The sequence below is a fragment of the Lycium ferocissimum genome, chromosome 5 (genome assembly GCF_029784015.1).
Source record: "Lycium ferocissimum isolate CSIRO_LF1 chromosome 5, AGI_CSIRO_Lferr_CH_V1, whole genome shotgun sequence".
NCBI lineage: Eukaryota > Viridiplantae > Streptophyta > Magnoliopsida > Solanales > Solanaceae > Lycium > Lycium ferocissimum.
In genome coordinates, this window is record NC_081346.1 from 37,125,586 (window position 1) to 37,142,885 (window position 17,300).

Sequence of the window (17,300 nt, forward strand, 5' to 3'; positions counted from 1 at the left end):
TGACCATTGAAGGCAAATTCTGGTGGAGCCTAGTCAGATACAGAGTGCTCCCAACCGAGACTGATAATGTTCTCTCCACGAATCAGGTAGTGACAGTCGCTGCATTGATGGCCCACTATCCTGTGAAACTGGGACGTCTGATCATGAGGAGATTTGAGGTAGAGCGCACCAGCCTGCGGCCTCCTTGGTATTCCCGTGTCTCATCATAGAACTATGTCGGAGAGCGTTAGTACCACCTTTTCTCGAGATATACCATACTACTAGAGCAGCTCACGTGAGAGATTGGAGGTTGATTAAGAAGGGAGAGGAAGTTGATCTTTGGGTTAGAGCAGCCCGTTGATGACGACGAGACTCAGTTCGAGTTGAGTTCGAGCCCTACTGAGTCGAGTGCTACCCCAGAGCAGACTATTCCCATGCACCTTGTGCGATACTACGGCCCCTGCGCCTAACGTGCCCTTTACATTCTTGCGACTCGGTTTTCGATGAATGTTGATGCTACCACCACTGCTACTGATGCCACTGCCGCTGACGCGAGTTCAATGCCTGATGATGCCACAGCTGCAGCTACTGCTAAATCACCGCCACCGCCTGCTGTCTTGCCCGCAACTTCTGCGGGTGCCACTACTTCATCTGTTCCACCACGAACAACAGCTTCAGATGCAGAGTTGCTGAATTTCTCCAGGACCAATTATCGCGAGATAGCCTTCAGAACACTAAAGGCGAAAAAGCAGGTTTGTCTGATTATGACCCAAATTAATCCCCAGGTGGCAAAACAAATTAGAGAAGCCAAGGCGGAGATCAGAGAAGAATATCAACAGTCTCACAAGGTCTTCCAGGCCAGATTAGATGGGTTCGAGACGAGACTGGTTGAGTTATAGAAGGTCGCACCCGGAGGTGGTTCAACAATATTGAGAAATGAATTGGCCAAGTTGAAGGCTGACTTTGAGGCGCTAAAGGCGCAATAGAGAGTTGAAGAGCCAGTTCCTGCCCCACAGATTAACTTGGATTTGGAGATTTCGATTACAAATTGGCTCGGCTCTGAGGAAGAGGATGGAGATGAGCCCTGTGCGCTAATGAACGGTAAGAGGAAATGGGATGAGATAGATCCATCAGAGGAGGACCTACTAGGGCGGGACCAGAGATTGCGCTGAGAGGAGGAGAGGCAGGTGCAGCAAGCCATGGGCATTTCTCGAACGGAGGCGTCCCAGGATTCAGGTTCGTCCAGTCATCCCCGACGGATAACCCAGCTGCTACAGAGCCTGCTCAGGATGAGCACAATGCCTAGGGCCAAGTAATCTTGCCTTACTATGTCACGGCTACTCGCCATCCTGTGAATATTCTCTTTTTCTCGCTCTTTATTTCCCTATTAGTGGGCAACTCCCTTGTTTACTCCTTCGATGCTGCCTCGAGCTATCCCTTCTTATACTCATTGATCTTTTATATGCACTGTATTGTCTCCTTGTAATTCATTGTTTAGGCTCTCTGATCCCTTACAGCTTCATCGTAATTCCACTTACACTGACTCCCTACAGTACTTTATTACTAATAAGTCCCTACTCTTAACGATTATGTTTCTCAAGCTATCCATCCCAATTCTTTTCCAAGATCAGCTATAACAATATTCTCAACACAATCTCTTAAGTACGTACATACGTAACGCTTCCTCACCATCTTTATTATTCCTCATAGCAGGGTTATGCTTATAATAAGCTAATAATCATAGTTCAACTAATTCATAACCTAGAACATCTTGGAGCTCCTATCAAAACTCTTCTTTTAATTTCCTTTCCTCAAATTCTATAGTATAAATTTATAATTATAGAGCTAAGACAAATTCTCACTTTACTACAACGTCCTCCCAACATCAGTATACTTATCTTTGACTCCCTTATACTGGTGATTACTTAGCTAGTTGTTATTCTTCCTTGGCTTTCCATTGTTGCCTCTATACCATTTTTTTAGACATAACCTCACATTGATGGTTTATATAGTTCCATAATATACACTATCATATTCGGTATGGTTAGCGACCCGTGAGATACTTTCCAATCTCTGGCAATACTACTATCTTTCTATTATAAAACATCACTCCCTCTCTCTTGGAGATCGCCAATCCGCCTATCATTATTCGTTTTGTTGGATTCTTACTCCTTCCGACACTAAGATTCCTTTTTGTTGTAACCTAAAGTGTCCTTTGTATTTACCATCCTTTTCACTATCCTTTCGGTAATTAAGTTGGAGATCGTTCTTACTCTCCTTGTCGCTCTTTAGGACATGTCACTGCGTATCTGGGTGCGGTACAATTTCCCCGGTACGAGGGATTCGAACCACGGTCTAGAAACATCATATCTCACATCATCTTCTTTGGCTCGTTAATTCCCCTTATTTTCCTATCACACTTTCTTTCTCATACCTGCCCCATAATTCCTGATACATTCTCGAACTTTGGCTTTTTCAAACTAACACATTTCTTTCTTTGGAAATTTTGGGAAGGTCATAATTCATTTCAGGACTAAATCTGCTCTTCCCCCCTTTTTTAAGAATGTTCTTATACACCAGTAACCTTTGAATATTAATCATTTTTATAATCACCTGGCCGCCTTAACAATCCTTCTACCCTTCGGTTCCTTATAATATCGGTGTTCCTTTCATCACATGTATGACTTATTTCCCTTTCTGCTAATTGTAGCCTTGTATCATATCAAAATGCTCATACATATCAGATCCAATGTCTTTTCACTTCTACCTTTCATGACTAATAATTCCCTAGGCTAATGAATTAAGGGGATATCGAAATTTGTCAGGCCCCTTATGAAGTGTCTGTCTATACCCCGCTCCTTTAGCCCTAGTCCTTTCCCCACGACTATCTTCTTAACACCCTTGAAATTTTTCTTGCTCTAGGTTCCCAATTCCGATTACGTCTATATTATACCATTAAAAGTTAATATTCCATACCATCCATTCCCACGTGTCATCCTTTCATTCGCTTAGCTCATTTGTCCCATAATTCTCCCTAACTATTTGTTTGTATTACAACTACGCATCATAATTCCTCCAGTGTTCTGCCATTTCTTGTTCCTATCATGAAATCCTTACAAAGTACACCTTTTTATTTTTTCTTTCGTCGAGTCTTCATCTTCCTTTCTGACACTACAGCTGGTTCATATTTATGCATATCCCCCGTGTATCGTTCTGTTTCCTTTATAGTCGAATCTTTGTATTACTTATCAAGGTTCTTATTCTATGTTACTGATGTTTTGCCTTTTGTCCAGACTCGTCTACTTATTATTCTCTCTCCTTGGTGATCGTTCGATTTTCTTTAATCAATTCATTAGTGCACTTTTCTTACTTTCATCCTCAGGACCTTCCTTGAGTCCCTTTCCTCCGAAGCACTCTTCCCCACTTGCTATTTTTATGGTATTGTCCCTGAAATTCATAAAATATACTTTCCGAATGCAAATTGGTTCTATTGCTAAATCATCTTTTTGGAAGGCTTTCCCGTTTTCCGAGGTAATTATGTCAGTATGGTTGCACATTAACCTCTTCGACTGCCCCTCAAGAGCCGAAAATCCCTTGGTATTTTTTGCAAAACCTGCTTATTTTCTCCTAGTTCACATCCTTATTCGTTGTTACTGCCCTTCAGTTCCACTTATCAGAATGTGATTTCGAACCCTTTACATTCGTCTTCCGTTCCATACTACATACTCCATTCTTTCCGTATACTTATTTTCGAGATTCATCCGAATGGTTCTTTACCGCTTTACTTACCTTCAAGATTCCTATCTTGAGGCTTGAGTTAACGTTAGAAACATACCCATCTTAGCAACATACCTCCGTTGCTTACACCTTTCCTTTTCTCAGGGCATCCTAATCTTCTTACTCACGTATACTCACTTTCTCCCTTTTTCCTGATGTGATTACATCAGGAATATCCAACTTTAATTTTAGAGGGACTAATGTCGCCTCTCCCTGTAACACTTACCACTTGAACTTCAATGCCTTGTTCAATTAGCACCTTTAACACATCGCAACATCGATTATCGGGGCACGCAAACTGATTGACCACAAATAGAATATCGTATATACCTCTCCTAACACCTTACTTACAAAATATTCCCAATACTATTTTAAACTCTTCCTAGTTCTGTAGCTATAATACGTCTTCTCTTTCTTTGCTAAGCCGGTACGCCTTATCTCTCACCATCATCTGGAGTTTCCAACCATGAGTTTCACACGCTTCTAATTTCTCTCAAGCTATTCTAGTCCCTCATCCTTCTCTTATGTAGAACTCTTAGTACACTTCCCAGGGGGTCACCCATCCTAGTATTACTCTCACCCCAGCACGCTTAACTTTGGAGTCCTGATGGGATCCGGTGCGTTAGTGCTGGTACGATCGCATCCACCCTGCTGCGTGACCTTTATCGCATGACCTAGAACAAGTTGAAGTTCTAACGGATCCCAATAAAATTCTTGTAATGCATCTCCCTCTGGATTGGAAAGATCCCTTGCTTTTCTGACCGAGCAAATGCTGGTTTAGCTTTCGAAACTCTCAATAATAACCATCGATCAACACACGACTGTCTTTCATTCCTTAATTTAAGATTCCTAGTAGTGGCCAAAACATCTTAGTCGCAGTTATCCATAAGTACTTTGGTTATCGGTTCTCTCTAAAAACTCCCATTTGTCACCTATTAATGATATCCTGCCATAATTGTACACACATAAGAAATTTCAATAAAGAACTCATATACCTGTAGTCGACATGTCCTGAGCTTGGTCTGGAGGGCTATAAAGTGAAGTGACCTCTTTATTGTCCTCTAGCCATCTGTCAGTTTGGCCCTTCTCGTCTCTCTTATCTAAGTCCAAAGGATACAAATATTTGGGCAGCTCCTGGTTTATTGACGGCCAAGATAATGGGCTAAGATAATCAGTAACAATCTCAGACGTAGCTGGCCTGACATAATGCGCTGCCATAGGAGTAGCTGGGGAAGTCAACTCTAGTACAGTCTCGAAAATCTCCTCCTCTGGCGTCCCATATGAACCCTCAGACGAGGTCGTGTCATAGCTGTCCTCCGATGGATCCTTCTCTCTAGAAGTCAGAGATTCTGGGGGAATCGTCGCGAGGTCCTCAGAGGGATCAGTGTTGATGGAATACCTAAGTGTTACACCCCCCATTTTACTTCAAGTAGATTTTGGCTTATTGGCGGTGTATACCCTCGGTTCAGTAGTCCGCACAAGAGCTTTACTCACGAGATATTTTGCGTTGTATGTGTACAGGCATATAAGTAGGCATCCTTGACATTACAGGGGAGTTAGAAGTGAAACGAATTGAATCAAAGTTAAGCGAAGCAGTTCAGGAAACTACTGAAACCAGTCAGCATCGACGGCCACGTTGACGAGCCGTCGACTGGCACTGTCGACAGGGTTCAGAACTCAGACATTTTCAGGTGGCGGTTTGACGGCCACGTCGACGGACCGTCGACACGTCGATGATCGTCGACCCGCGGACTTGAAAGTTTCTAGCCCTATCTATAAATATAAGAACCCACGTTTTATTTCATTATTTTCCATAAAGAGCAGATTCTATATCTTTCTAGAACACTCCAAAAACCCTCCCTCTACTTTCACTACAATCTATACCAAAAAGCCAAGATCAAAGCCACAAATTAAGAGATTTATATAGTAGGAGGCCTACTAGGGTTTGTGGGGAGTGAGGTTTCCTTTGGCATGCAAGTGGAGGATTCCATTCTAATGGAGTAGAGTGACTCAAGGCTTGTTCCCAAGTGCTTAAGGCGAGTTCTATGTTTATTTCCGATTATTGAGAGCATTAAGGGGTTGAAAGACTTGGATTATGGAAGAAATGGAATATAGAGCTCAAAGGTGGAAGTAATAGTAATCTCAAATAGTAGTTGACATGAATCATGGCTCTTGATGTGTTGTGAATAGAATCTTGCTATAAATGATATTAAGAACATAGGAGAAACATAATAGGAGGATGAAGGCAATATTGTATTATGATCATGACTATGGATGCCCTTGAAATGGGAGTAGGAGAATTGAATGGTATATGGTTGATGAAGATGGTGGATTATGGGATTATGAATGTTTTTACAAGTGTTGGGAGTTGTTATATGTTATGGGGAAAGTTGTAGAAACTAAGGAGATGTTGCCCAATTTTCATTAGCTTTAGTTCAAATACACTTATGTTATCGATTATCTAATTTTTGTACGAATTCCCTTGAAGGTAGAACCGCAAGTTAGAGAGGCACGCGAGTGAACGATAGAAAGAGTTGAAGAGATACACCACTTCTGTCACGACCCGGCTACGGGCCATGACGGGTATCCGGGGCTAACCACCGAGCACCGCTAATCCTGACACTCATTCACCATATATGCTCATAATCATGGAAAACTATTAACATTTGAAACATATTTACTTTTATAAACATAAGCCCTTCGGATATCAAAATAATATATATACATGCATATACATGAAACTATGGGACCATATTACCCACACTACGTATCTACGAGCCTCTACTAGAGTACTAGACATATGGACGGGACAGGACCTCGTCGTGCCCAAATATATGTACACAAAATACTGTCTCAAAATAGCACCTCCGGAATAGAGGAGGGCTCTTGTAGATCTGCCGATAGCTCTAGGAATGCGGACCGCCTCCTCGTTCACTCCGTGGGCATGAACACAGCGTCCAAAGAAAACAGACGTCAGTATGAACATTGTACTGAGTATGTAAGGCATAAACAATAATAAGTCATCAATGAAATAAGGGAGTCATCAAATGCGGACTTACTCTCATAGTCATCATCATGTTATATATGCATAAATGTATAAACTGCCCGACCATACAGGTACGGTGTGATAATCAATAATATTAGCCCGCGTCCTGTGCCTCCCCGCGTCCGGGTACCATCTCATGCCGCCCACTAGTGGTGCCGCCATGCCATTTGGTCATGGTGTATACCGCCCGCCTTGGCGGGTATTTGTACCCGTATAGGCGCGGGTGATATCATCATATGCTCATTACAACATGCTCATTATAATATGCTCATCATAGTATACTCATCATAATGCATGCACAGAGACTCATAGCTAATCATACTTTATCGGGGTGACATAAGGTCGTGGACCCCCGATTTCATTATGGAGCATTCGTAAGCATTCTGCCCCACCTTGAGGGAACAAGCATAAGGTGAGTGTATATAATAATCAACATCAATAGATTTTTGGGTAGCATCATATCATGTCTTTTTCATAACTTAGCATCCTTACATATACATACATCGGCAAAACATACATTAGGACTTGGAGGCGACTATAGCTATGTCGGGGTGACATAAGGTCGTAGGACCCCGACTACCGTATGGAGTAATCAAATCATCGCACCTCACCTTGAAGGGACTAACATTTTAAGGTGAGTGTATATCAGAAGAAACACCAATGGAACCATACTTCGAATCATTGACTTCGTGGGCGTCATCTCTCACTTTAGGACTCTTTAGATTTAACTCATCATCATCGATTATCATACTTGTGCCTTGTCTCTCTTCTTTATCTTACACATGTGTAACTCCTTATAGTCATAGACTTATCGTTATCACTATCATACTCGTAATATATCTCTTATCTTTCTCTCGTATGGCTATTCATGAACGCAGGCTCTTAGTTCTTCGGAATTTAGGAGATTCATGGAGAAGGAGGAAAATCATGCCTTGAAAGGAAAGAGACGAACATCATAAACTAGGTCTAGCAACAATAAGTAATAGTAAAGGATCGTATGAAGGTCATTAACTCGTAGGAATCTTGTGCCATAAGTTTTAGGATCTCTAGACTTGGGCTCATCATCATATTCACAACATACCTTTTTAACTTCATCTCACGAGAGCTCTTTATAACGTAGACTCATCATTCCGATACATTTATATGTAGAGAGGTCATAGAAAGATAGGAGGACTCATACCATAGAGTCATGCCTTAGAGAGAAAGGACTAGCCTTACATACCTTTGTTGTTTAACTATTCGATTGCTTGCTCGTTCTCCTTTAATGCACACGTTCTACCTTCAAGAGAGTTCGTATCGTCGTTAGCTAGGCAATTACAATAACGTGCTTCTTAAGACTAAAGAAAATTGGGCAGCGTTTCCTTTGTTTATACTACTTTCCGCCATATTCCATATCAACTCCCAACATTCATAATATCCTAACCAACAATAGTCATTCGTTCACATTATTTCCATTTCGTGATTTACCTTCAATTCTTCAAAATCATGTTTCTTCACGTATAATACTTATTCCCTATTTTAAATGTCATTTATAACATATTCATAATCTCAACATGCCCATTTTCATGATTCAATCCAACTACTACTCAACAATGACACTATTCACCCATTTATGACCCATTTTCTATACTCTTCTATAATCCATGTGTTTCAACTTACTAATACTTCAAATAACATATAAGGGTCATGAAAATCACCTTAGATGATGGAGAAACAAGCCTTGAAGGGTAATATACCTTTTTCACCAAAACCCTATTTTCACCTTTCTTGAGATTTCTTGAGTTGGATGACTCTAATGAGGTTTCATAAGCTTGATTCACTTCAAATCTTGTTATTGATCTTTGATTCTCTTGATTTTCTTGTGGATGAAGTGTGTGGAAGGTTCTAGAGGTCTTGAGAGATTAAAGAAGTTGGTGAATGAAATAAATGAAGTGGGATTACACTTAAAGACTTGGAACATTTCTGCCCGTCGGGACTTCCACGGATTGCTTCACGGTCCGTGGATCATGGTGTTGGCCGTGAAACTGGTCGTGGTTCACGACCAGCTAGCCATCTTCTCTGCTGGCTGTTCCACGGACACATCCACGGTCCGTGGAACATTATATGTGACCGTGGAACCTTGGCTGTGGAACTCACAGTTCCATCGAAGTTGTTCCCGTCGTTTCGTTTGATCTCCAATCCTTATGGAACCTTCTTAACACTTGTTTATCACTTCGTTAGCAATCTAAGGGGCGTTATAACTCTTCCCAACACATCATTAAGTTTTCATCAACTTGCTACCCACAATTCCTTTCCGATACTTATCGCATACATGACCTTCTCTTCGCAACTTTCTCGTCTAACATCGAATGTCTTTAAAATCTTATTTAGAATCATCAAATGCTATTTATTACTTGTTGAAACATCATATACTTTATGATCTTCATTAGCCCACTTACTGTGCATCAACGAAATTTTTTTCGAGGTGTAACAGTATGTAAGGCTCGTCCTTTCTTTTCTAAGGCATGATCACGATGGCATGAATTCCCCTATCTCTCCATGACCTTCTCCCATCCCATGAACTATGAGTCCATGTTAGATAGAGCCTCTTATGAGATAAAAGAATAAGGTATATTATGAATATGATAAGGGTAAGGGATGAACCAAAGTCTTGTGATTCTAAAGCTTATGATACAATCCTCTCACGATGTTCATGCTATGAATACGATATGCCTTTTTACGAGACTAATGACCATCAAACGATTTCTTAATGTTCATTGTTGCTAAACCCACCTTATGATATTAATTCCTTCAAGGTGAGGTATGATGATCATGGATACCCCATACGGAAATCACGGGTTTTCGACCTTATGTCACCCCGACATAGTTTTAGATTATCTTCTAGTTCAAATGTATGTCTTATAAGATGTGTACGATGATGAGGTTACACCGTGCCTAGATGGCCGGACATGTCACCGCTAACGCGGGCTGCTTACGATCCCACAGTGCCTAGATGGCCGGACATGTCACCACTAGTGCGGGCTGCCTACGACACCACCGCGCCTGGAAGGCCGGACATGACCACCACTAGTGGGCGGCGTATGATGGTTACCCGGACGCGGGTTAACGACGAGAGTATATGTGGTATGATGATAAATGTGATATGACTAAAACGCGCACACACTCTTAAAAGTTAAGCAGGTTATATATATATTCATCTCATGTCTTATGATTGTTCCATTATGCTTATTTTATTCATGCCTTACATACTCAGTACACTATTCGTACTGACATCCCCTTTCTTTGGACGCTGTGTTCATGCCCATAGGTTGACAGGGAGGTGGTCCGGAGTCGTAAGAGCTATCAGCAGACTTTGAGGGCACTCTATTGTTTCGGAGGTGCCACTTATGATCATATTCTTTTATGTATATATTTTGGGCACGGCGGGGTCCTGTCCCGTCCTTATGTATAGTACTCTAGTAGAGGCTCGTAGATACATACGTGTGGGTTATTGGTTTCCCATGACGATGTCAGTGTACATTTTTGTATAGCATTTTTGGTAACCGCACAGGCTTATGTTTATTTATATGTGGCCTTGGGGTATATATACATGTATGTGTTCAGGATGAGTGTGATGACTAATGATACGAGCGGTGCTCGGTAGTTAGCTCCGAGTACCCGTCATGGCCCCTAGTTGAGTCGTGACACTAAGGCTCCTCCTGCTCGGTCCTAGAGCCTGTGATCCTGAATCTACTCTAAGGGTCTTCTTAGCACCCCCATTGTCTGAGGCTGATCCCTTCGTTTTTATCAATCTGTGCTTCCCTACAGGAAAACGAGTCAGAAATAATCTTTACTAGACTCTGGCTCTATAGCACGATCTAAGATAGAAGGAAAGGTCAATGATTCCTAAATGCCCTACAGCCTCCTATTTATAAGTGTGGCCGTCTTCACACCCATAAACAGGACTCTACCGAACACGGTCTGTAGGCAATCCCTAGGACGAACTGCTCTGACACCACTTTTGTCACGACCCAAACCAATGGACCGTGACGAGTGCCCGATCATTGCTGACCAAGCACCCCCAAACTCGTACTTGCCATATGCTGAATAACCTGGTGGCCTATTTTTAACTCATATCAGAGCGATAGCATCTGTTGCAAAACTTATGCAATGAACTTTGTCTGGAAAAACTCATAATTTATACATGTGGATATGTATATATAGGCATACGTGCAACGGATTACAACACAGTCTGACATGGCCACTACATGCGTTGTATGGAAAATAGGAGACCACAAAGCTACATGATATTCCCACTATTTACAACTGTCTACAGACCTCTATGGAGTCTAGCTGTAGAAAGACAGGACAAGGCCCTGTCATACCCATATCTGTACACATCATAAATAGCATACCAAAAGTTGTAGCTCCAGATCAAGTGGAGCGCACTGACTGCGGCTGAGGAGATCCTATTAGTCTGGCTCATCCGAATGACTATCTGAACCTGCGGGCACGAACACAACGTCCACAAGAAAGGACGTCAGTACGAATAGTGTACTGAGTATTTAAGGCATGAATAGTAACATAGTAAGAGATACCGGACATGGAAAATAACATAATGAAAAATATAGAGCATAACATGAGATAAGGGAATAACCTGTACATTTGATTGCCTCTTAAGGCGGATGCCATGCATGCTTAGCTTTTCATAAAATCTTTCTCATACATATGTATCATAATAGTGCTGCGGAACGTGCAGCCTGATCCATAAGTATATAATAGTGCCGAGAAACGAACGGCCTGATCTATTTAACCATATATCCCCCGTCCGGGACGATGTCATAATATACCAACTGATCAGGTGGCTATGCGTATATAACGCCTCTCCCTTTCCCATAGCCCTATATATATATATATATATATATATATATATATATATATATATATATATATATATATAGTATAAGTAGCATGCATGAGAGCCCAAAGAAAGCTATAACCCTATCGGAGTGACGTAAGGTCGGTAACCTCCGATTATATTATGAAAAAATCATCATCGCTCTATCTCACCTTGAAGGAACAATTATTATAAGGTGAGATTAACAACAATGAATAAAATCGAGAAAACCATGAAATTACTCAACATTCTCATAATAACATTGAAATCATAAACTTGGAACCTTTAAACATAAAATAATCATTATCATTGTAATCATCATAGAATCATCCTCATATTTAACATCATGATAAGCTTTAAGAATCATGAACTTCTAGCTTTTGAAAACAAGGAGGTTATGGAATCATAACATAGGAATCATACCTTTGAAAGAAAGGGACGAGCCTTAACATACATTTTTGGTCTCCTTAACTTTAACTACTCAACGCTTGTCCTCCCAGGCTCGTAAATCTATATTCAAGAAAATTTATACTATTGTTAGACTCACCTTTATACGCTTGTCTTAATCCTTCAAATAAATCTTTCTAGAGTTGCCGGAATTCGGGCAGCATCTCCCCTGTTTATATGCCTAGCCCGAAATCACAATCCAATAACCAACAACAATAATAAAAACAATACCAACATCACAACAACATTATCAACACCAATATGCTCCATGAAACATCCCACACGATATTTCTTTAGTCTAATAATCTATTCATTAATTATATGATATTCCAATGGCTTTACTCTCGGAAGTTAATCCCAATTCGCAACAACAATACCAACATCATTATCAACGTCAGATACATGTGAAAATAGCACCATAATTCTTTTTATAACTCCATAAACTCCATTCCATATCACAATTATATTCTAACTTCAAACCATAATATCTTCCATCTTTCTACACTAAAGCCTTCCAAAACAATTCCAAAACAATAAATGAAGTATAGGGTCTTACCTTAGGATGGAGAATACACAAAATCTAAGCATAGTCTATGCCTACAAGATCAATACATCATCAAGAACCATGAGTTACTTCCCTGGATATACCTTTCTAAATCTTCAACTAAGATCCTTAATTAATTTGGCTATCGAAACTTTGTTTGGAGCTCTTGGAAGTTCATAGTTTTTTTCCAGAACTTTGGTGAGCTTCTTCATCTGATTTTTGGTGGAAGAAATGTGGTTTTGCCCATTTTATAAGGTTCTAAATTCGGGTCGAGTCACTGTAGCAGTTATTGTAGCAGCACTGTAGCAAGTCGGTTATTGTAGCAGTTATTGTAGCACGCGTTTCTGCTTTGTCAGCCTAACTTGTAACATTCATTATTCTCTACTCTAATGTCTTATCGATGAGTGATTTATTGCGTTTGAAACTAGACTCGATGAAATTCATTTTAGGCTTTTGAAACACCTTAAAACTACTAATATACTAGGAGATATACCACTCCAAAGTTGACTAAAAATCTGCCCAAAATCCTGCCAACTTTTTTCCAAATTTTTGTCAAACTTATTTTCTTCGATTTGCTTGATCCCGGAATCTTCCAAAACTCTCCATACATGATATTTATCATTAATCATACTTGATAATGGTCATGTCCTTTGGTTCCAAGGTTGTCCTTCCCGGTTACAACTTACAAGATCATAATTCATCCTTTACTTAAACAATATACTTAATAATGCTTCGCTCCTCACAATCCAAAGTTGTTTTACCTAGCCATAGCTCGACATACTTACATTCAAATTTAACCTGTGCTTCTCCGAGGTACGGGGTGTAACAAAGCAGTAAATGGATACTTATGTTTTCTACCCAACCATGCTGAGCAGGTCTTTATTGTCTTCTTCGTCTTACTCTTCTAACCTTGTCTCCCTGCGACAATCCAAACGTGGCCTTCATTCATGAGGCATTGAAGTTCAATCTTGAAATTCACACATTCCTCAATGTCGTGGCCAGGACAACCATGATAAAATATACAAACCCTTTCTCTTGAAGATCCTGGGTGACCCTAATAGGTTTGCGGCACTGCTCTTATCTTCTTCACACTACACAGTAGGGAGTGAATCCTGGCCTATGACTTCTCAAATTTGGAAAGGTCACTTCTCCAGAACCTAACCCTCGATATCTTTTCTGGATGATTTTTCCCTTGGTCATGGGTCAGGAAAGAGTGAGGCCCCCATAGTTGGCTAATTCTCCCTTGGTCAATCTATTGGATTAAATTCCTTCCCAGTACTCCACATTCATTGGTTGTATGCCCCAACTAGCTTCGGTGGTAGAGGCATTTTTTGTAAATCAAAGAAGGAGCACACGGCGACAGATTCAGGCTTTGCGCGTACACTTTAAAACCCCCCAAAGTCTCTAAGAGTTCTTGTTTGGACATTTCTACCGGTGTGCCCTAATTATGCGATATTGGGCCCTTGAGAACAATTGTGGATGAAATCGGAGGTTCCTCGAGCTGAGATTAACGCGGGTCTCCATAGACTTTCAAATTAGGGATATGTTACACCTCGCATTTTGTGCGTAGTCGGAAAAATTGGAAATAATTCGGAATGGTAAGAAATAAGGCTTTGATTGGGTCTTACTTAATGTGCATGTGATGTCTAAGGAAATATTGACGCGGAAATTTAAGGAAGGTTAAGGGCAAAATTGGAACCTCGTAAATTAGTCCCGTGAATTTCCGAGAGCGATCCATCGTTAATTGGGCTTAAAAATTAAATGAAAAATTGAGGCCCAAAGAAGAGAGGGTGGCCGGCCATGTTATGGCTTGGCCCAACCCATGAATTTAATCATGTGACAACCATGTGCTTAACTAATTATAAGTAAGAGTTAAGTTTCAAGAAAATTCAAGAAACAATTGAACAAGAAAGACAAGAGCAAAAAAAAAAAAAAAAAAAAAAGAGAGAGTATTCGGCTGAGCATAAGGGAAATTCACCCTTCAAAATCTTGTTCTAAAAATTGGTATCTTGTGATTTTCCTACTAAATTAAGTGTCCTTTACAACTTGGTGTAGTTGGTTTGGAAGAAGGAGCACTCATTTCTCCAAGTTGACAAGTTGTTCTAGTGAAGAAGCTTGAAGAGTAAGGTAAGAATTCACCCCTTCTTATTGTGTTATGAGGGTTTGCTTGTGTTGTGGTATGTAGAAATGAGTTGAAAGTATAGAAATATGGAAGTTTGCATGGTGGAAGTGAATGCATGTAAGTGGCCGTGTGTGTCCTAGTGTGTAATATGACTATGTTGAATTCTATGTTATATTTTAGTTGTGGATATTGTGAAATTAGTATTGGAAGTGAAAGTTGAACAAAATGGGATAGAGTGGAAAAAAATGTATGTGGCCGTGAGATGTATAGGTGATGAACCAATGATGAATTTATTTTGTTTAATATGTTAGTTGCGTTGTTGTGATCGTTATAGCGTAAATGAAGGTTTGATGATTTAAGTTTAGCATTAGAATTACATATATGTTATTATGGAAAAGTATGTGTGCTAACATAGTCGTTATGTAATTATGGAAATGCATTGTTTAAATGTTAGTCGTGATTGTTGTTAATGAATTGAAGAGATGATAATGTGTTATGAATATGTTCGTCGAAGAATGGAAGTTTCGGGTGAGTTATGGTTTCGGTGGAAAGTTGTATATTTTGCGAATAATATGTGAAATCATACGAATGCCTCCAAATGATGTTGGAATGATCTTGATGATTAATGAGTATGAAAATATCAATATTGGTTTGGAAATGTGAAGTTAGTTTGGAAGTTGTCGCTTTATGTGGAAAGAAGACTAATTATGTTAGTAGGCGATTCTAGTTGATAATTGATGTTGTTGGTATGGTTGTTGTTGATATTCTGGCCGAGTTAAATTCTCGGGGTGTTGTATTTATAGGGAGGTCTTTGCCGAAATTTTGTTAGATAAGTATTGGTTCAAAATGAATGCCTAAAGCCTTGGAATTAACATATGGCAAACTTGACCATTTGTAGGTTTTAGACGAAAAGAGATTTGAGTTTTGGAGAGCGTAAAGGGTGCAAAAGGTATGTAAAGCTTTCCTATTCTTCTCTTGGCATGACCTAGATGTAGTAGGCGTGGATTCGGACCTCTGGGACGACTCTACTTCCCAGAATCCGCGTCCAAATTTCCCTCTTTTTCATTCAAAAGAGAATTGAACTAATTATGCTACGATTGTTTCAACGAGTCATCTAAGTATTTAGAACTTGTACATACGAAATCCGATAATCTCGTACCTCTCATAAATGACATCATAAGGTCTAATATGCGTCGTTGGGTACGCCACCTTACTTGACCCGAGGCGGACCCACTATTTTCGAGCCTTGTCCTGATATTCCATCTGATCTGTCTATAAATGATTACTAAAGGTGACTTTTAGCTATCCTTTCTAACTTCTAAATAACAGCGACTATAAATATTTTATTGACTCTTATGATCTATTTTGGTACTGGAACGATTTCAGAAAAGTTATTTTGGTGCATACTACTGTGTCCTCCGGAAAGATTATGCTATGATTTTGTTAAATGTCCGCTATACGACCTACCGTCTGGATTATGTTATCGAGTCTTTGTAAATGTTTTATATTTTATATTGCATTAGTTTCTCACTACTCCGCTCATGGATGCCTCAATGTTTCCTTCACTGAGCCCGGGCCAGGATATGTTATCACGCGTGTTTCTCTGCATTGTTCGCCGTGCCCCGTGTGAGGGCGATGTATAATACGTGCATGGGTTGTGGTGTATGATGTGCCATGTACGCTTATGCGATATTTATTGATTATGTTCGATATGGCCATTTGATACGATATGATCCGTTATGGTTTGTGGCGCCGGTGTCGGGGGGACCACGTTCGATTGCCGAGTCCCTAACGGGCCGGCTTTGGCATATGTTTTCGTATGCATTATTCATGATTTCGATATACTTTTTGATTATCTATGTATCTCGTTCGTTCTCCGCATGTTCCGTTCCGATCTTAATTTTATTTATTACGTCTCTCGTTTTACATATTCGGACATTTTTCGTACCGATCCCCTTTCTTCGGGGCCGCGTTTCATGCCCGTTGTATGCACACCCGCTTTGCGCATCCGCCCGCTTAGGCTATCTACCAACTATCCTACGCCGCTCCTTTGTTCGGAGCTTGCATTTTGGGCGCCTTTTTCTCGTTAGTGTGTATATATGAATTTCATAGGTACGACGGGCCTCGTCCCGTCATATGTTTATGTTTTCGGTCGGAGGGTCCAGAGACATGTGTAGTGGGTTCGGTATATGTTCGTGAGTTTGTGTACGTTGGGGGATTGTATATATTTTGTGACGCCGATCGGCCTTCGTGCGCCACACTCACTTTTATGCGCCACCTATATTATTCTTTAATTACTATATTTGTTTATTTCGCTATTAAGTTAATTTAGAACCGGTATAAGTACGGGTTCCACGGCTAGGGGTACTAGTCACGGCCTACGGGGTTGGGTCGTGACAAAAGTGGTATCGAGCGGTTAGGTCCTCGAATGTCTACGTGCACCGTGTCTAGTAGAGTCCTGTTTATCGGTGTGTCGTGCACCACATCTATAAGTAGGAAGCTACAGGGC

The 17,300-nt window shown here is 40.5% G+C and overlaps 1 pseudogene; it reads right to left on the reverse strand.

Annotated features, from left to right (window-relative positions):
- Positions 1-4,284: 4,284 nt before the first annotated feature.
- Positions 4,285-4,401, reverse strand: LOC132058695 (5S ribosomal RNA; annotated as a pseudogene).
- Between the last annotated feature and the right edge of the window lie 12,899 nt (positions 4,402-17,300).